At 37.4% G+C, this 19,659-nt stretch overlaps 1 pseudogene; it reads left to right on the forward strand.

Annotated features, from left to right (window-relative positions):
* The first annotated feature begins 3,861 nt into the window (after nucleotides 1–3,861).
* On the forward strand, nucleotides 3,862–5,893 carry LOC101712386 (LRP chaperone MESD pseudogene; annotated as a pseudogene).
* Nucleotides 5,894–19,659: the final 13,766 nt, after the last annotated feature.

The raw sequence follows: 19,659 nt of genomic DNA on the forward strand, positions 1-19,659 counted from the left end.
CACTGATATCTGAGCCTCTGTGATGATTATACAGCATTACATTAACAATAAGGTCATTAATAATGTCATCTGATATAATCTTTTTGCTCTGATTTCTTAGTATCTAGTAAACCTATGATGATAATGTGAACTCCCATGAAGATTCTGCTATAGGATAATATAAATATTTGTTCACCAATATTTGGCAATCAATTATTTTGCATTCTAGTTCAAGCGTCAAGCTCTCTTGAGTTTGTTGAGTGTGACCAAAGCCCACAGGTTGGACCAAAGTTCTGACATATGGAATTGCAGAAACTGAAATCCCAGGACCCTCTCCACCACCTTGCTGAGTGAGATTTGCTATTCTGCTTTGGCAAGTAGATGCCTTAGTGAGATCTCTCAACTAAACCTAACTCATTTAGGAAAAAAGTAGATTTGCTGTTGTCATTTAAAAAATTGTATAAGGAAATAATTGGGGCCAAGTTGAGACCCTGAAAAGCAGGTCAATGTATTTGGCTTTAAGTATTCAAAAAATAATGAAGTTATCAAAGGTTTGTGAATATTTAGTAAAAGTAACAAAAAGGTAAAAAGGTAGAGAAATGGGCCTTAAATATGTATTGTATTTTTATTTTAGAAGGCCTTTATCACAAAAGTTTATGTAAGTTTGTCAACATTACATAGCATAAATGGCTAGCCCCATTTCATGGATGAATATGCTTATGCTAAAGAGCTGTGAGTGGGTCAAAGTTATTCAATCTGCAGAACTTGGAATAAGAGAAAACACTGATTTCAAAGGCAGTATTGATTCTGAGATTATATAAATAGTCCTATGTTAGTTAGGTCATATTTATTGAAATCAAGTCACCATAAAGGGGTTGTGTTTCCCATCCAGACCTTGAAATGATGCAGAGTACCTCTTCCCCTCTGGGATGAAGAAAGATAATATAACAGTTTTCTACTCTAAAAAGCTGAGTATAAAGTTAGGTCTGTTAATTCTGCGAGGTATATGTGCACTCAGCCCATGAGATTATCCTCACCAGCATGCCCCTTTGCCTTACATCAGCTGGTTCAGCTTATGTAACATTATCATACACCCTAATTAAACAATTTCATGTTATATTACTGGTTTTGGCAAGGGGAGGATTGGATATCAAGGAAAAAGGTATTATTACTTCAACCAATTGACTTAATGAATTATATCAACATTACTCCACAAACTGACAAAAATAGTACATTTCTGGTTTTTTTTAATCAAAATGAATATTTACATGTAATAGACTTGGAACCACAAAAATTGTTTCCTTGTCATCTAATAACAATTACCAAAGTGAGAGACTTCAGTAGATATTGAAAAAGAAAGATGAGAAACTTGCTTGGTAATTATAACACTAGACAGGGCCATGGATAGTTTGGTTTAAAGGTCTGCATGATTCTATGCAGAGACCTAAGATACATAGTGATGATGATTAATAGTATTATACAATCTAAATTGGAAATGTGAGCCACTGCTACCTATTTTTTAAAGGTTTTTTTTTTTTTTTGGTTTTTGGGGGGTTTTTTGACTGATGATCCAAAAACAGTCTAATATCTAGCATTAAGAGGTGAGCCACAACCTCACATCCACTCCATGTGTTAAATGTCCTGATTCATTGCAGGCTGTAAAGGAAAAGTAGGGTTTATCTTCTCATTAAAATGCACATAATATTCAATACACAATAGTCCTACAGAGGATATAATCCTGGGCTATAGTTGCAAATAAATTAGAAAATACAGATACCAGTTATTGTGTTTTGCCATTAGGATGGATGACATCTGGCTTGGTCAAAGGAGGGCACCATGGGCTTTAAAATTCTCTTACGTTGATGTTCTTCTATGTTCAGAATTTTCTTGGGCTAAATGAACACAGATAGAAATCAGAGCTCACAGCAATTTCTTTCAAGACCTTCAGACCTTCAGGTCTTTCACATCATTGCCATTCTACTATCTCTGTGTTGAATTGCTCCATGAGGATCTGATTCAAGTCTTACTCCTTGCTATGCTGTCTCAAGGCAAAGACAAAAGCTCTCTTGGGCTGTGAGGACACTACTGCTTTCTTCCCAGTTTGCTTTCCCAGCAGCAATCAATGTTTATGGCTGCAGTTACAGTAAAAATAGCAAAAGTCAATATTTGTGCTGTGTATCTGTCAGATAATAAACCTGGCTGGAGGCACGGCTGCCTGACATCTGGATGCAGCAGGCAGGGGCTGTCCAGCCTCCAGCCCATCCTTCCAGACAGTTTATCTAAAGGTGGCGTCATATTTGTACAGCTGACAGTCTCAAATCCCCCTGGTGTGTCCTTAGGGAAACTCAGAATTTTTGTTTGATTTTTGATCCTGTTGATTTTGGCTTTTCAACTGGAAAAAATGTTAAGAAAAAGAAAGAAAGAAAGAAAAAGAAAATATGAGAAAAAGAAAAAGAAACAAGGCAGAATAAACACTCCGAAAATCTATTTAACAGTCCTAAATTAAATGGAAAAGTCCTCCTTACCCCAGAAACCCACCCTCACCTAATATCTTCTAAGTGACAACATGAAGTCAGACTAAATTGTCAAGCGTTGTTGTTTACATGTTGCCTATTTCTGAAAAGGATGGTGAAAAGCAAGGAAATAAAAGATTGTAACGAAAGACCCTAAAACTGGCTGGAAGATCAGAGTTTCTTCTGGGGACTCAGCTTAATTATCTGTGTTTCAGCTTTAGTTCTGTGACTCGGGACAAGAGTCTTATTGTGAAAAGGCCTCAGATTTCTTGTTTGTAAAGTAGGGATATCAAGAGATTCCCACATATAGCACTGTTGCAAAGATCAAATGAGGTATTGTGGGATAAGAATTTAGTACAGGTCATGTTAACCAATTCCAGTGATTGTTACTATCAAAGCATGGTGATTTTGGAAATGAACCAACTCCGCAGCATGGATAAATGAGCATTATACATCACTGAAAAAAGTGAATGTGGAAAGCTAAAATTGGTATTTTATAATTCATTTGTATGCTCCATTTTTTCATTATTATCATTAATTTTCTATGGGCTGATTCTTATGTGTTTCCATCTTCTTTAATGTTTCTCAGTCAGAATTATTGCCCTAGTCTGAGGACACTGTTGTATAATTTTTATGCCATATAACTATGAATTTTCCTCAGGAATCCTCTAGCATTTCACAGCCTCTTTGTGTAGTCCCTCCCGTATGGACCTTCCCTCCCAATTACTGGGCTCAGCAAGCTAGTCTGTCTCTCAAACTGACATGTGTAGTACATGAAAGTGACACATTTTTTAGTACATGAAATCATTTGTAGTATATGAAATGATTTTAGGTAATGTGTGAATGAAATTCTATAATTCTTTTTTTGAGGGGAGGGTGTTTTGCTTAAATTCTTTTATTGGTACATTTTAGGTATACAATATGTTTACATTTATCACTGGTTGCTTGTACCTGAACATGATGTAACTTGGCTCTTATTTTTTCCCCATTACCTGTATGCCCTTCACCCCTTCACCCTTCCCTATTTAAAAACAGGGAAAGGAAAAATTATGAGAAAAGGAAAAAATGGAAATGAAATTCTATAATTCTTCAAGTCATTTATTTTGACATATATTAGAGAAAACACAATAGCTGATCAATCCATGATTTCTCTAATATAGCATATAGATTGAAGATAAAATAATATAAAGTCAAACATTAGGCCATTTAAAAATAATTAAGGAAAAGTTGATTAGGTGGGCCACACCTGCTTCTACCTTCCCACTCCTGACAGCTCCAGGGAATCATGTGTCACTGCTGAGCAGCAGCACCTGGAGGCCTGTGTGCCACTTTCCCACCAGCTCTTACTTGGCCAAGGTGACTGACAGGGATGGATATTCCAGATGACAGGTAAAAGATGACAGAGCCAACACTAGCCTAGGTTCCTGAGTGACTATATGGAGCAAAATCCTTCTGGGCCCATGCTGGATGTGTATGCATAAGAGAGAAACTTTTAGAGTCTTAATTTACCAACTTTTGGAGATTGCTAGTGACTTATCATGGTAGTATGAGAAAAAAAATGTAGATAGTTAAAGCAGTACTTAAAAGGACAATTTCCTCCATTGTCTCCAAATGCCTAGTTTCAAGTCTTTGCTATTTTCCCATCAACTCTTCTGTGAGCATTTGTTGATGGCTTTCTTAAGATATGGTGCTCAGAGATTAATATAACCCACTGGATGTGGTTGAAATAAAATCATTTCCACTATTAACTGAGCCTACAACACATAAGTCTTTCTGTAGTCCCTCTATCCCAACATTGACCATATTAAATATATATTACTCAAAATCCTAGTCATGTGAATTTCTCTGAAGTTTTTCCTCTTCCATCTTTTCCTTGGGTGGATGCTTTACTATAACAATATTTTTGTTTTGGTTTGATATGTCAGGTAAAAGAGCCAAAAACCAAGACCAGAACAGACCACAAACAAGCCTTTATTGCAGGGACAATCTGCTGGGAGATGTCTCTAAACAAAGGAGAGACAAAAGCAATATGGCTGGGACAGGGAGTGCTTCTTATAGGAACTGGGGTGGGGCTTTTAGAGCTGGGGTGGGGTTGAGTGAGGTAGTGGCTAGGGACTGGAGGAGCCTGTGACGTCACTAGTTGTTAGGAGGAGAGCAAGTACTAGGTTACTCTTTTGGCAGGAATAGAAGCATGTTGGGAAGAAGAAGGTTGTCCTTTGGTGGGAGAAGCCATCTTGGGGTACCTTTAGGTGGGGAGCAGAGCATTATAGGAAGAAGGAAGCTTTTATATATATAGCAGCCATCTTAAATCACAGGGAAATCTATCATTATAAGGTCAGCTTATAGAGATATCTTTATAAATCTTGATTCTTTCTTACAACATAAAACCATCCCTCCAAGCACTGTTTTTACCATATATTATCTTAGCATGCTTTCCTTCAGGGAAAGCGCTGCTTCTCAAAATACCCTACCAAATGCCTTAATCACTAAGGAGAAAAAAAGGACCTCCAATGGGTTAAATATAAAGTTGGAGTCACTTGAAGCAAATGTGATCATTTTTAATTTTAAAATAAGAATTCAATTCAGTAGAATTAATACTATAAAAGATTACAGACTTATCATGTGTCTTGTGTGGGATAGGTTTAAAATGAACTTGAAGAGAAAGAAAGAAAAGACATTAAGACAGAAAGAAAGACAGGGAGGGAGGAAGGGAGGACATTACGGCGGCCTCCAGGTGGGTGCGTGTGGCCCTGCTCCTGCTTTGTACCTCTGACCTCCTGCTGCTGCTGTCTCTGCCTGGGCTTTTCCCAGAAGTCCTGGCCAGGAAGCCCAGCAAAGCTACCCCACCTCCATGAAAGAAGGACATTCCCGACTACAACGATGAGGACATGGATTTCTCCTGGAACAGTGAGAGAAAGGTGATGACATAGAAGAAGGAGATCTTCCAAAGTACAAGCGACCTCCAGTACCTGTTCATTTTTCCAAGATAGATCCGGGCAAGCCAGAGAGCATCTGAAGATGACAAAGAAAGGGAAGACACTCAACGATGTTCGTCACTGTATCTGGGAGCCCCATGGAGAAGGAGGCAGGAAATCATGAACCTGTGGCTGGGCAGCCTGTTCAGTCCCAACTACAATGTGCAGAGGTTCATCGTGGGATCAGACCAGGCCATCTTCATGCTTCAGGATGAGAACTATGCCTAGGAGATCAAGGACTTCTTGGTCAGCCAGGACAGGTGTGCTGATGTCACTCTGGAGGGACAGGTATACCCTCCCAAAGGAAGTGGAAGCAAAGAGAAAAATAAAATAAAGCAAGATAAGGGCAAAAAGAAGGAAGGGAATTGAAAATCATGAGCCTCAAAGGAAGACAACCGAGCTGGAAGTCAGTGAGAAGACCTGTGACAGTGCTGCTCCCTGAGGAGCAGAGGGACAGGGGAGCCCCTTGCTGGACTCCCAGGTAAGGTGGGTGCTGCACACTTGGTGACTTTCTTGTTTTACAAATAGTCAACCACACACTGTTGTGAAGCCTTCAGGGATGGAGACAGAGGTTTCCTGATTAATAGCAGACACCGACAGATTCATGTTCACTCCAGAATCACTGACCAAGGAACCTGACTCTGTCACTTTCCCATTAGACCTGGTGGGTCATTGACTGCCAGGACTGCTGCCTCGCCTCAATGCTCTGCTCTGGTGGCCTGCTGTATCTGCTTCTAATTTCCTGTCAACCAAAACGATAGCAGATTTTGGTCCCACAAGCTTTTAATAGTCTCGGCTTCCTCAAGTCAGACTGTTGAGCCACAACTATCATTTGCGTAACAGTGAAAGTAAAATGAGCCTTGGTGTCTGATCTATCACCAGGAAGCCAGGCACATGAACTCATCCATGCAGGAAGTGCGGGAGTGGAAACAGTGCCACTCAGTGGTTACTCAGGATGTCACTAACTGAAGTTCCTGTCCTCAGCTGGAGGGAACTCTTGCTGTCCATGAGACTGCTGTAAAGTACGTGAGTAGGGACCAGCCGAGCCCTGAGCAGGTGTGGCAGAAGACACGACAACCTCATTTACAGTGTTCTAGATGTTTCCTTTGATACAGTGCCTAAACTTGTGGTGTTTTTGTATGGTACTAATTTGATGTGCTGCCATTCATGTCTGAAGTTTTGCCATTCATACATTGGAGCCGACTCCGAATAAGAGGACATTTATATGCAGATATCCTTTTTAGGAGATTAAATTCTTTGAAAAAACCTCAATTATGATTTTAAGACATTAAAAATAACAAATATACATGTAAAAAAAGAAAGAGAAAAAAGAAAGGAAGAAAGAAATAAAGGACAAAAGAAAGGGACAGAGACAAAGGAGTAAGAAGAGGGCTGGAGAAGGGAGGGAGAAAAGGAAAGAGAAAGAGGGATAAGAGAACAGAAAGAGAATGAGGGAAAAGGAAGAAAAGAAGGGCAGGAAGAAGAAAGGAGAGAGAGCTAACACTACACCATCTGGTATCTCTTTCTAACATGTATTTATTTAATTACCATCTAATATATGTAGTCTCTCCTTCTGGGCTATTTTTGCCAACTATTCAGTGATTTTTCTTTTCACTTTATCTTTTAGACTCCCTTCTTTCTATTTGATTATACAGCATGATCCAAATTTACAAAGAATGTTGAATTTTTATTATAGAAAAATACATATTTCCATTAATTCCCCTCAAAACACTGTCACTTCAAACATATTTATCCCATTGTTCTTTCCACTTTCTAAAGTAGCTTTGGAAGTCTTCTTTCATGAGTGTCTTTGGAGGGTGTGATCAAAAATATGGTGAATGCTGCTACCTAGAATACTTCTTCCTAGGGCCATCCAATGAAAAGGTAGGCTTGTAAAAACATGGAGTGTCCTCATCCACCTTATTCCCTACAGCCACCACTACATGACTTCTGGCTCTTCCCCTGAGTCAAAATGACCATGAAAGCTGAACATTTTTACTTTTTAAAATTTTTTTCCATTGTTTATTGGTACATTTTAGGTATAAAATACAGTTACATTCATCATTGGGATCTTGTACCTTTACATGACTATCTTGGTTCTTATTTTTTTCCCCTTCCCCTGCCCTCCCTTCACCCCCTCCACCCTTCCCTTTTTGCAAAGACTTTGTTTCCATTTTTTTCCTTTTCTCATATTTTTTCTTTTCCCTTCTTTCCTCTCCCCTACCCCTCCCACTTCCCCTACTCCTTTAGACCTTTTCTTCCTATTACACAGTATCAACTATACATTTTTTAAATTACAATATCAAGATCTAGAAGACATTACCACAGATTTTACAGAACTTAAAAGGATATAGAAAGCATATTACAAAAATCTGTTTTGAAATAAACTGGACAACTTCTAAGCAGTACCTCAGAAGACAAATTAATGAAACTGACTTTGGAGGAAATACAAAATTTGAATAGCACCTATTAAAGAACGTATATTCCTAGCTTGAAAACCTACCTATATGACAACAACAAGCTCATAAACATTTTAACTGATAAATTATATCAAACATTTAAAGCAGAAAGAAAACGCCATGTGATCCTGTCAGTGCTTGGAGAAAAAGTATTGGACTAAATTCTACAGCTTGAACATTTTTAATCTATTCAGGACATCCAGGCAACCATGATGATGCAACTAATGACACAAAAGAGAATTTCAAGAACAGCTTTAGGAAGTGACAAGAACAATGGAATAAGAGTATTTGAGAGGGGGAATATTATGAGGAGAATTAATAGCAACGTGCCTTTTACTGTAATAAATTTTTAATTTAAACATTCATCAGATTTTTCAATCACACCTCATCTATCTTTTCTGTTACATTAAAATATGGGCTCATTTATTTAACAGATATTTACTGAGCACTAATTATATGTCAGGGCCTTGGCTAGCCATAGTAAATACAGAATAAACAAGAAAAAGGTGGCCAAAGGACCAAGCAAATTGAAAATCAGATTCCTGGGCAGTCCATGATTTCCTCAGGCATCTTTCATTTTCCTCTCCATCATCATGGTGTTGTTTACACAGTTGGAACTTAGCAGTGAGAAGAGTCTCGTCTCCCTCCTCAGCTTTCACTCCATAGAAACGCCTGTAGTTACAGGATCACGAGGACACTTTCTGTGAAAGTCCGTGATTCAGTCTAAGTCCCACAGTCATCTCTTAAAAATGCCTGTGTGCTTCTGGCCAACAAAGTTCTGCTTCAGCAGAAGGTGGATGTGTGTGGCTCAGATGGGGAGAAACCAAGCAAAGAAACCTGGAGTGAACATGGCTAACATGAACATAAGTGCTTCTCTAGATGTGTTTCCTTCTCAGACTGAAGCATGTTGTGTGAAATAACTTGCATGATGATTTTCCCAGCTGGTGGCAATTTGGAGAGAAAAACCCTGTTCTGCCATTTCTTTCTAAACCATAACAACATTTCAAGAAGCTCACTGGACTACTATAATGGCTCTTAGAGTTTTGTATTACGGATGTTCACTGTAGAAATATGTTAAAATATATGTATATGAACAAAATTCAAATAAAGTAGGCTATTCACTGCCCAGAGCTTTCACTATTTTGATGAAGATCTTTCCACATTGAAACTTTTAACATTACAAATATATATTATATTTACTAGTTCATGCCTTTTGGTTTTATATCATAATATTACATAATATTTTTCTCCTATTGTATGTGAATATTTCCCATGACATTACATTATTTTCTGGACTACAGTTTCAGTAATGGTTTATAGTGCTGTCATTTATTTTTAAATGTGTTTATATTCAGTACTAAAACAATTTTAAAAATTATTACTATTATGAAGATCAGACTGATGAACTTTCTGAAAAATCTATGTATAATTCTTCAGGGTCCATTCTTACTAGGAGAATTATTGAGTAAATTTCTAAGGCTGTATATGTAAGTTTTTAAGGTTTTTTGTACCCATTCTCAAATGATTTCCTAGAAAGTTTATTATCAATTTATATTTCTAACATGAGTACAAGAGACTTCTCAGTTAACAAGGACTGTTACTATGAAAATATCTTCTATTTGATAAATAAAACATGATATTTCATATTTCCTCTTTTTCCAATTGTTAATTGTTGCTTTTTTCACTAGGATATTTGTCTTTCTAAGCTATATAAAGTCTATTACATGGCAGTTATCTGTTATTTTGTTTTTATTTTTATGTGCTAAGAATACTATTGTTTTCACTTTATATATTGCACATATTTTCTCAGATTTTTGTCATGTCAATATTAATTCTGTTTACAATGTTTTAGAGTTGCAGATAATATTTTTATTACAGTAAAATATATAAGGTTGCCATTCATGTGGTATTTATTTCCCTCTCGTCTTTACTTCTTTTTTTCTTGAAAAGTCCCATAAAAGAATTATGGACAGGAAATTTTATCAGTGATAAAAACTGGAATGGCACAGATTCCAGAGGACAGAATTTCAAAATTACATGTGAAGCTTACAGGGACTTCTCTCAGATACAGAACAAGAAAGACAAAATGAGAGAAAGAACTAACCAGTCCAACTTGATGAAATTACAAGTTTTGTCAACTAGCAAATTTTCTCCTTTTCACCATTCTCAATTTTCCAAAATTTCTATAGTAAGTATTTATTTCATGATATCCAAAAATTTCATAAAATAGAATTTAGCTTCAGGATTGGCAAGCAGTGGTTATTTCCTATATCTGTATGTGCATACATATATCTTTTTGCATTAATGGGTGTCAGGTGTTAGTAATGCTCATGTCACTGGCTTTCATTTTTGAAATATCACACTGTACCCTATAAATATGTATAACCAAGATAATAATTTTTTAAAACATAATGGATACCCATTCTCCCCTATTTTTGATGAAAAACTCCATGTACTGAGGTACCCTCAGTTTTCCTTGGTAACTATACCCCAGTTTTAAAGGAGATATATAACTTAGGCCTGACCAAAGAAGGAATTACATTAGACATGAAGACTGGTTGAGGCATTTTGATTAAATTATCGGTTAAATTAAACCACCCTCAAGCCCAATTCTGAGATGGCTACATGAAGAAAAAGGGTATGTCCCCTTTGAGTGGAACTGTACCTGGCAGGACATGCATCTAGAACTCCTGGAATTCAACTGCAGAAAAGGAAGCCAATATGAGCATAAGAATCAAAATGAGGACAAAGAGAGATTGAAGTGTCATTGCTTATGTAACTGAATTTCAGCTATGAGAAGCAATAGTATTTTTATTGATTTAAGCTAATTTTAATTGAGTTTCCTACCATCAACAATCAAATAAACCCTAAAGGAAACCCAGAAAATGTGTTCAGAAAAAAAATGCAAGTAACATAACCCATAAATGATCTTTATAAAGAAACAACTAGTGCTTATAAATTGACACACAGGTTTTATTTTATCTGATCCTATTGGTTCAGTGGTTGTTAATTACACTGTACATGTAAAATTTTGTAATCTTGCCTAATTTTTGAATAAGAATGAGAAAAGTAATGCAAATTGCTAAACAGTTATTTAGTTAGTTCTGAAGCAAAACAAAAAACTAGGATCCAGGACTTCTGCCCCTTCTTGGGAACTGAGTAATCTCCTAAATAATCTAAACATGTTTGGTCCACAATTTCCACCAGGAAAACAAATCTTTTTTTTTTTTTTTGGTACCGGGGAACAAACTCAGGCCCTTGCACTTGCAAGGCAGGTGGCCGCACCACTGAGCTAAATCCCTGGCCCAGGAAAACAAATCTTGGTTTTGCTTTTTGCAGAAAATGAAAAAAAAATCTTTGCACAAGTATCAAGGTAACATGTCTTTGGGTCTTGCAAATTGTTTTTAATGTGTAATTGTATTTTGCTCTGCATAACCTGCCAGGAACTTATATGGTCATCTTCTGCTTTTTCTTTTTTGGAATGGATATTTGAAGGGAAAAGAGAGAAAAATGTATGTCTCTCTGGGCACAGCAGGACTAGCCTTGGTGTTTGTAGGCAACCCTCGCAGTTGGATTGACAACCCCAGCTGTTGATGGGGTGCTGGGAGACAGGAGAGAGAAAATGCAGTTCACTAGAGCACTGGGCAAATGGACTTGTCTTAATGTTACTATTTTCCTTATGGCTGTAATAACCCCCTGCATAGCACACCTGGAATTATTTAACCAAGTTTGATCAATCAGTTGAGAAATTATTTGGGAAGTATGCGTTCTGCCAGGAGGTGGTGGATTCAATCCTAAACAAGCCAGAGCATGTTCTCCAAGGCTGGTGATGTGCTGACGTATTAACTGAAAGGGATTCACTTTCATCCAAATCATGACCTTTACTATATCTGTCCATGTTAGCTCAGCTCCTGATTTCATCCAATAGCAGACACAAAGGTCGCAAGCTGGTAAAAAGGACTGTTTGTTGCTTTTGTTTTCCATTGAATTAACTCCTTTTATAATTCATGAATTCATATAGAAAATTTTCATTCTGGCTTGTCTTAGAATGTCACGGTATTTGGTTCAATTGGGCTTCCACTTTCATATGACAAAATGGTTGGCTGCAGTTGGGGGAAATCTTCCCGTGACAGATGACATCACCTTGAGTTTGCTGTGGTCTCCAGTGCACCTGATAGTCCCATTTCATTCATCTATGTTACCTGCCTGAACACTAGCAGTGTTTGTGTTTGCAAACTCCAGAAGAAAAAGTGAAGAAAAACCGCTTGGAAAATACCTTTTAGACCAAATATTACTAAGCTAGCCCATATTCAGACAAACAACTACCTTTGTTAGGATTAGGACTACTACCTCTCTCTTTCTCTCCCTCTCCCCCCTCCCTTATCCCTCTCCTTCTCCCTCGCCCTTGCTCTCTTTCTCTCTCATATTTCCATGTGTTTGTGTTTGTGTGTGTGAGTATTTATGTTTAATTCTTCTTTTCCTCTTGACTCAGTGAGAAATACCTAACCTCTAGCTTAGGAAACTCACATCTGAAGGGGATGTTTGAAGTAATAACCAGTCATAAACTGATTCTTTATCTCAGTCTCACAAATGGAGAATGTTTCTTGCTGTCTCCAGCCATGTGTTAATGGTTTCTCTGAGGTCACCTGTACAGATAGATCTTTAGAATTTCACTTGGAGCACATGTGGTTTTAAGCTAGATGTTAATTGGAAACATTTATAGTGTCAAACATTTGATTAATGCTCTGGGTTTTAATTGAAAGGAATAAGCGTTTCTTAAATCAACTGCAGCATACTACACTTTAGAGGGGATGTTCTTAAAATAGACTAAAATTTTTAAAAATTAAGTAATATTTTAAGAAGAATCATCATGATGCAAAGCTGATCTCCCTTGCCTTATCCCTTTTAAACAAATATTTTTGAAATAAATATTTTATTAGTCAACTGATAATTAAAAGGGAAAATCAGGTGCCAATAAACGCAATTCTGCTTTTAGCTCATGGCCAGAAACAACTCAGAAGTAAAGTGAAAATGATTTCACTCTTCCCTGACTTTCTGGTATAATGTAAAACTTTTTATGTTTAACCCTTTGAATAACATAGTCTAAGAAAGGAAAGACCATTGTCCCTAAGACAAGAGTTACTCTGTGTGGCTAGGACCCTTTAAACTGAAACCAGCAACATTATGCGTGGGCTGATACTCTGTAGGTGTGAGAAGTTCTCAGTGGGGCTCAGTGGAGTTCAAAAGAAGGTGCATGTTGACTTTAATTTTTGTTCGTAAAGAGCACCAATTGGGTCTCCAGATGGTGCCCTGTAGACATAATTAAGCATTGCAATAAATCACATAGTAGTGACACAGCAATTATTCTTGAGCCCTCCACCCCTCCCTTGTAAGGTAGTTGGGGAGATGCACTCAGACATCCTTTCAGGTGTTCTGAAACAATGATGGGCCATCTATTAGGGGCCTAAAGGGGAAGGGGATGCTGCCATTAACTTTTTACTGTCAGGCAGGACAGATAATAGGTGCAAGATGTAGTCTGGGGCTGAGGTATTAATCCTCACTGTTGTGGTGCACTTAGGATAGCAGAAGAGGAAACAAATGGGGGGAAATGTACAAGGCTGTGTCTACATGTTCGCTACAGTTTGAAATGCAAAAATTTAAACACACAATTAGTTCTTTGATTTCCACATCACCAAATAACTTGCCTTACAGTTTTTCCCTCAAATTCACAATCTGATTTAATTCAGGAAACATTTGTTCCTCAGCCTTTTTGTTCATTCAACATATGTGTATTTCAGTGTCCTTTAAACTTGAGCAATGTATAAATCTCTTTAAAACCCCCAAGAATATATTCACAGACCCACCCACTCCCAAGCAGGATATATGGGCATTTGTTTGAGAAACACTGGCTCAAAAACTCAAAATCTTTTTCTATGAAAATGTCTGGCTTTGCAAAATATCCAATGTAAAATAGAAATACATTTTATTTTTCATACTGTTAAAATGGTTTCTATTATTTTTGTAGAATTTTTTAAAATAGCATTTTAAAATGCAGTTCAGTTTGGGAAAAGATTGCTTTACTTTTAAATACCTCTGTGTCACATATCATGAGTCCTGGGCCTAAACAGGTCATATGGGGTTTGCCCTTCAAAAAGCCAGAGAAAAACAGAGAAAATTTTCTGTGTTCTAATGACACTTGTGTATATTCCTGAGTTTCTGGATTATTTTTGTGAAATTACAGGCTCCCACTCTGTTATAGGCTATTGAAGCAGAACTCAAAGATCATCTAAACATCAGAAAGGACATGCTATAGGTATAGGACATATGGATCTTCTTCCAGTTTTAACTAGGTCCTTTTATTTGTTTCCCATAGCTGCTGAAATAAATTACCAGAAACTTAGTGACTCAAGGCAACATAAATTTATTTTTTTACAATTCTAGGGGTCACAAGTCTGAAATAAACTTCACTAGACTAAAATCAAGATGCCAGCAGGGCTGGTTCCTTCTGGGAGGGTCAGGAAGGATCTGATTTTGCCACATCCACCACTACTACTTCTTCTTCTTCTTCTTCTTCTTCTTCTTCTTCTTCTTCTTCTTCTTCTTCTTCTTCTTCTTCTTCTTCTTCTTCTTCTTTTTGATACTGGGGATCAAACTCTGGACCTTGGGCTTTCGAGACAGGCACAAGAACCACTGAGCTAAATCCCTGGCCCATCGGCTCATCCAACTTCTAATGGCTGTATTCATTCTTTGGTTTATAACCTCTTCTTTACATCCCACAACCCCATGCTTCCATCATTTTATCTCTAAAGTCCTCTCACCTCACTCATGCCTCTTATAAAAAGACCATGATTACACCAAACCCAATGGGTTAATGCAGGATAACGTTCTCATTTCAAGATCCTTAAATTAATCACATTTGCAAAGTCCCTTTTACTTCCTAAGATGACACTCACAGGTTCAAAGAGTTATGATATAAGCATGTTGCAGTTTAGTCTAGGTCCTTAGTCCTAATTCTCCTCCAGTCCTAACTCCATGTCTTCAACCATAGACCTCAAAGTAGCTTTGACACACTTCCCAGTCATGAACAAGTCCTAAACAGTTTACCTTCTCTTCCCACTAAAATCTGCCCCACAACACCAGGTTCCATTCTTTTGTAACAGCACTGTCATTCTCTCTGCCATATAGTTTTGGAATCTTACTGTTATTTTTAAAATTTCGGTCCTTTCCCTATCACCATGTGCTCTGTCTCCTATGACACAACATTCTGCCTTTGAAATGCTTCCCAACTCAGCCCTTTGCTCATCTTAGCTTTTACCAATCTCCCACTTGGGACAATAGAGCATCTTGGTGAGAACTGAATAAATGCTTAGTTAAATGCTTAGCTATTGCTCCAACATTGGAGTTTCCCTACACAGGTGCAGTGATAATGCCCACTGAGAATGGGGCTCAAGAGTTCTTTAAAATTTTCTCCTCTGTTTACACCTAATGTGAGCTCCCAGGGTAGGAATGTGTGCTCTTCCATTTCCCTCACCTGTCATTCACTGACAGAGAAGACAGTCCTGAGTACCACCCAAGCCCCCTTTAGCAGGTAGGTCTATCTCCCTTATTGAAAGAATCATCCAAAATACTTTTTCCCAAGCAAAACTTGCTTTAAGTGAACCTCAGATGCTATATGTTGGGAATCCTTTGATGATGTAATCCCACAGAACTTCAGAAAACAGCATTAGATATGCAAGAGGAGAAGCATGTCATTTAACTATTTCTTGGTTGAGTGACTTATCTCTTCCCTAAGTTCAGAAATTTGTTGAAGACAGGAACTAGGACAGATAGCTCATAGTAAATGCTATTAAATACATAATAAAGCTAAATAGCAGAAATTATATTTAAAATAATTTAAATCCAATGTCTGTAAAGAAGCTGTTCTAAGAATTTAACCGAATTCCTAAGAACTGTAAGAAAAGCACAAGGTATTTGTAATAGATACTCAAACATTTATTTGCAGAGAGAATGTTTTGGGGAGTTCGCTAAACTGAGCACATTTTTCATCTTCTATCCAACTGTGGTTTCACAGGAATAGTGTAAATGTTTAATAGTGGATTTTCTATCTCTCAATTTTAATCTATAATTTAGCTGCTGTATCATCGGAACAGCATACACTACTAATAATGAATTTCTATGTCTATTTCACACAAAAAAGAACATTGTGCATTGATTTAAACATTTGCTATCTAAGAATATGCTTTGAAATTTTTATATGACCTCAAGAATTTAAAGTTGATATACATTCTCTTTGAACTACCTGTAAATTTTGGTTTTGAAATGACTTTGCTCTAAGCTTCCTGATACACAAACATACACCACCATGTGTTTGTCCAACAGGAAAAAAAAACACACATAATTTAATGTTTTGTTACATTGGACTATTAGGTTTTCTTCGTAAGTGTCTAACTGCAAACAACAAAATTTTCAGAGGATTAGAGCTATTTCTTTCTACAATCTCTTATTGATATTTTCTTAAGTACTTGTAAACCCTGCAATGAGATAATACATAGAAGATCTTTAGAATGAGAAATAAGAATAGCACTTTTAAAAATCTCAACCAAGGTCTGGGGATTTAGCTCAGTGGTTCTGCCACCTGGCTGGCAAGCACAAGGTCCCGAGTTCAATCCCTGGTACCAAAGAAAAAAAAAATTTCACCCAACATGTTCCTTCAACTTTGTCAGTAAGCAAGCTTTTCTTCCTGAAGTGTATATCATTGCTGAGGGAAGCAAACCAAGAGACCAGATAAATGTACCCAGGAAAAACAGGGATATGAAGAGGTAGGACTTGTTAGCTAGTAAGGCTCTTGCTGCTTCCGGCTTAGAGAATTCTGAGAAAAGAAAAACAACAGATGAAGTCTTTGTAAATAGGGAAGGGAGGAGGGAAGGGAGGGCAGGGGAATCGGGAAAAAATAAGAACCAAGATAAATCATGTAAAGGTATGATACCAATGATGAATGTAACTATTTTATACCAAAAATGTACCAATAAACTTAATGAAAAAACAAAACAACAGATGAGTGGGTAAGGGAATCAAACTGAAACCTTCTTCACATGCTTAGAGCTAATTCCTAAAAGAGAAGATGGTATAGACATATCTATATATCTGTGAGGAGCCGGAGAAGATCGAGACAAGTAGCCTGCTTTCCCAGCTATGTCCTGCAAAGACAATAAACTTCTAGGTGAAAGATCTTCAATGGTGTAGTGCTGATGGATGAAAACAATTTGTAGCCCCAGTTCTACATAAGATGTACAAGGATATAGAAGATCCTCTCTCATCTTGATGAAATACCAAAATGCTAAAGGATCAGGAGATTCATATCCACTTGGCTTTGAAGATACAAAATATTGAGAATTACCAAAAGCAAAGAAGCAATATCATTAACTACAGATCCAGGTAACTACAAGGTACCCCAAGGGAACAGTAGTGAAACTAGTAGTGAAAGTCAGCCAGTAGTGAAACTAGCATATGACCCTGAGGCTCTTTCTCCTATTGCCATAAGGTCACATAAGACCTCTTATATCCGTAAACAGAAGTGGGCCGGAAGGGACAATAAAATTCTCATTCATTGAGAATCATTCCCAAGAGATCTAGTAAGTATAAAGCAACTGATAAAGCCTCCAATTACTCATTGAAAAGTTCAAATATCATGTTATACGTTCATGCTTCCAGCCAACATCCACTGAGATAAGGGATTATGAGAAAGATGATATCAGTCAGAAAATGTAAAAATCTCACACATTTTTTTTTATAAATCTGAAGAGCAGGGTTTTGAAGTTTTCTACCTCTCTACATATATGTAAGTTTTTATTGATGGAATTTTCAGTACTCAAATTTAAAATGGTGTATATTACAGATACTTTAATTCATTCAGTGATTCAATGGTATGATGTATGGTATTCAATGGTATGATGGTATGCCAACTCTTCATACTCTTCCCCCCTTTTTATCATCAGAAGCTACAGTATGGTGAGTGGGGTTAATTTCAAAGGATCCTGGTAACTCTCTCTCCATAAAAGGCACATATTCCACATCCTTATTATTTAGGGCTGCTCATCTTAGACTGTTCTGGCTGCTATAACAAAACATCGTCAACTGGGTTTCTTACAAATAACAGAAGTTACTTCTCACAGTTCATGAGGCTAGGAAATCCAAGTCAAGGTGCTGGCAGCTTCAGTGTCTGTTGAGGGTCCACTTCCTGGTTCATAGACAATCTTCTCAATTTACCCTCACATAGTGGAAGGAGAAAGGGAGCTCTCTAGGGTCTCTTTTATGAGGACGTTGATCTCATTCATGAACATTCCACTTTCCTGACCTAATCTACTTTGTTTTCCACTTTCTCTCCTAACGATCCCCCACCTGTAAATATCATCACATTGGGCTGATTAGGTTTTAACATAAGATGAATTTTGAGGAAACACATTTAGTCTATATTTGCTCCCTTCAAATTCTCAGATTAAGTGAGTTATGTGAGACCCAAACTCAACTATGGAAGATAGATGAGACTTACAGCAAAAGTCTTACATGAGGAAAAAAGATGCACATATCAGAGCAATGGAAACATATCTCACAAGGGGTGCTACATACCCAAGGGATGCATTGAGATGACCTTGTCTAATAGGCATGTTGGAGTCACCTCTTATAAACATGGAGCCCCCCCAAATGATTTAGACAGCATGCATAATTCTCCAAGATGAGAACTGTGACCTTATTAAGAGGATTCAATAAAAAGACTCTTTCCTCTCTCCTTCCAACCACAACTGGAGAGGAAAAAGGGCAGGGGAAAGGGAAGGAAAGAGAAGTTCTTCAGAACAGACCACCCAGGCCATCCCTCCCTTTCCCAAAGCCACTATAGCCACAGGCCTGGCCACCCAGGCAGGAGGGAAAAGACAGAAGGTATTAGGAATGAGATGGAAGGTTATAAATAAACAGAACTGATTCTTAAGAACCCAAATGAGATATTTTTAAAAACCAAATGGACTGAACAGTCATAGAATCAAACTCAGACGCCATTAAACATCCCTACTGCCCAGAATAGAGAATGTGGTTGGCAAGGTAATTAGAAAAAAACTAAAACTGTTTCATATTTGTCCCACAAGAAAGTTTAGATTCCTCAATAAACTGGCTTTATGAGCCTCATAATTCCTGCATCTCTGGTTGCTTTGAAAATTGAATAAAGGTTATCATTACAAGACCTAGGGTCTTGATGCACTTAATAAATGCTAACATCCTTCTTCCCTTCTAAATGTTTTCTGCTACCTTTTTATCTTTATCAACTTCCATGAGATAAAGTTACTCACATATACATGTACAGATATAAAGTTATTTACATAAAAGTTTTAGTATAAAATTATATATCGATACATATGCGTGTTTAAATAAAATGGCTCCTCACCCTCAAACTCTCCTCTTATTTTAGAGATAAGAATTCACCTCTCCACCTGAACCCAGAGACATTGCTCTGTGGTTGTCTTAGGAAAAGCCAAAGATTATGGGACTTTCTACCCCAGCCCTCCTTCCAATAAAGTGTAAGTCAAAGTCTGAAACTGGCTATGAATGCAGTCTTTTAAGAGATGGTAAGAGACCCAGTCAGGCTAGGGTAAATATGCAGGACTGAATTTGGAGAATGAAGACTTGATTCTCTCCACTACTAGTTTTCTCCCTCCCTCCCCCTCTCCCTTCTTTTAAAAAAAA

This window comes from Heterocephalus glaber, unplaced genomic scaffold, assembly GCF_053883595.1.
Source record: "Heterocephalus glaber isolate CG9 unplaced genomic scaffold, H.glaber_assembly_v1.0 deba00000474, whole genome shotgun sequence".
In the NCBI taxonomy this organism is placed as follows: Eukaryota; Metazoa; Chordata; class Mammalia; order Rodentia; family Bathyergidae; genus Heterocephalus; species Heterocephalus glaber.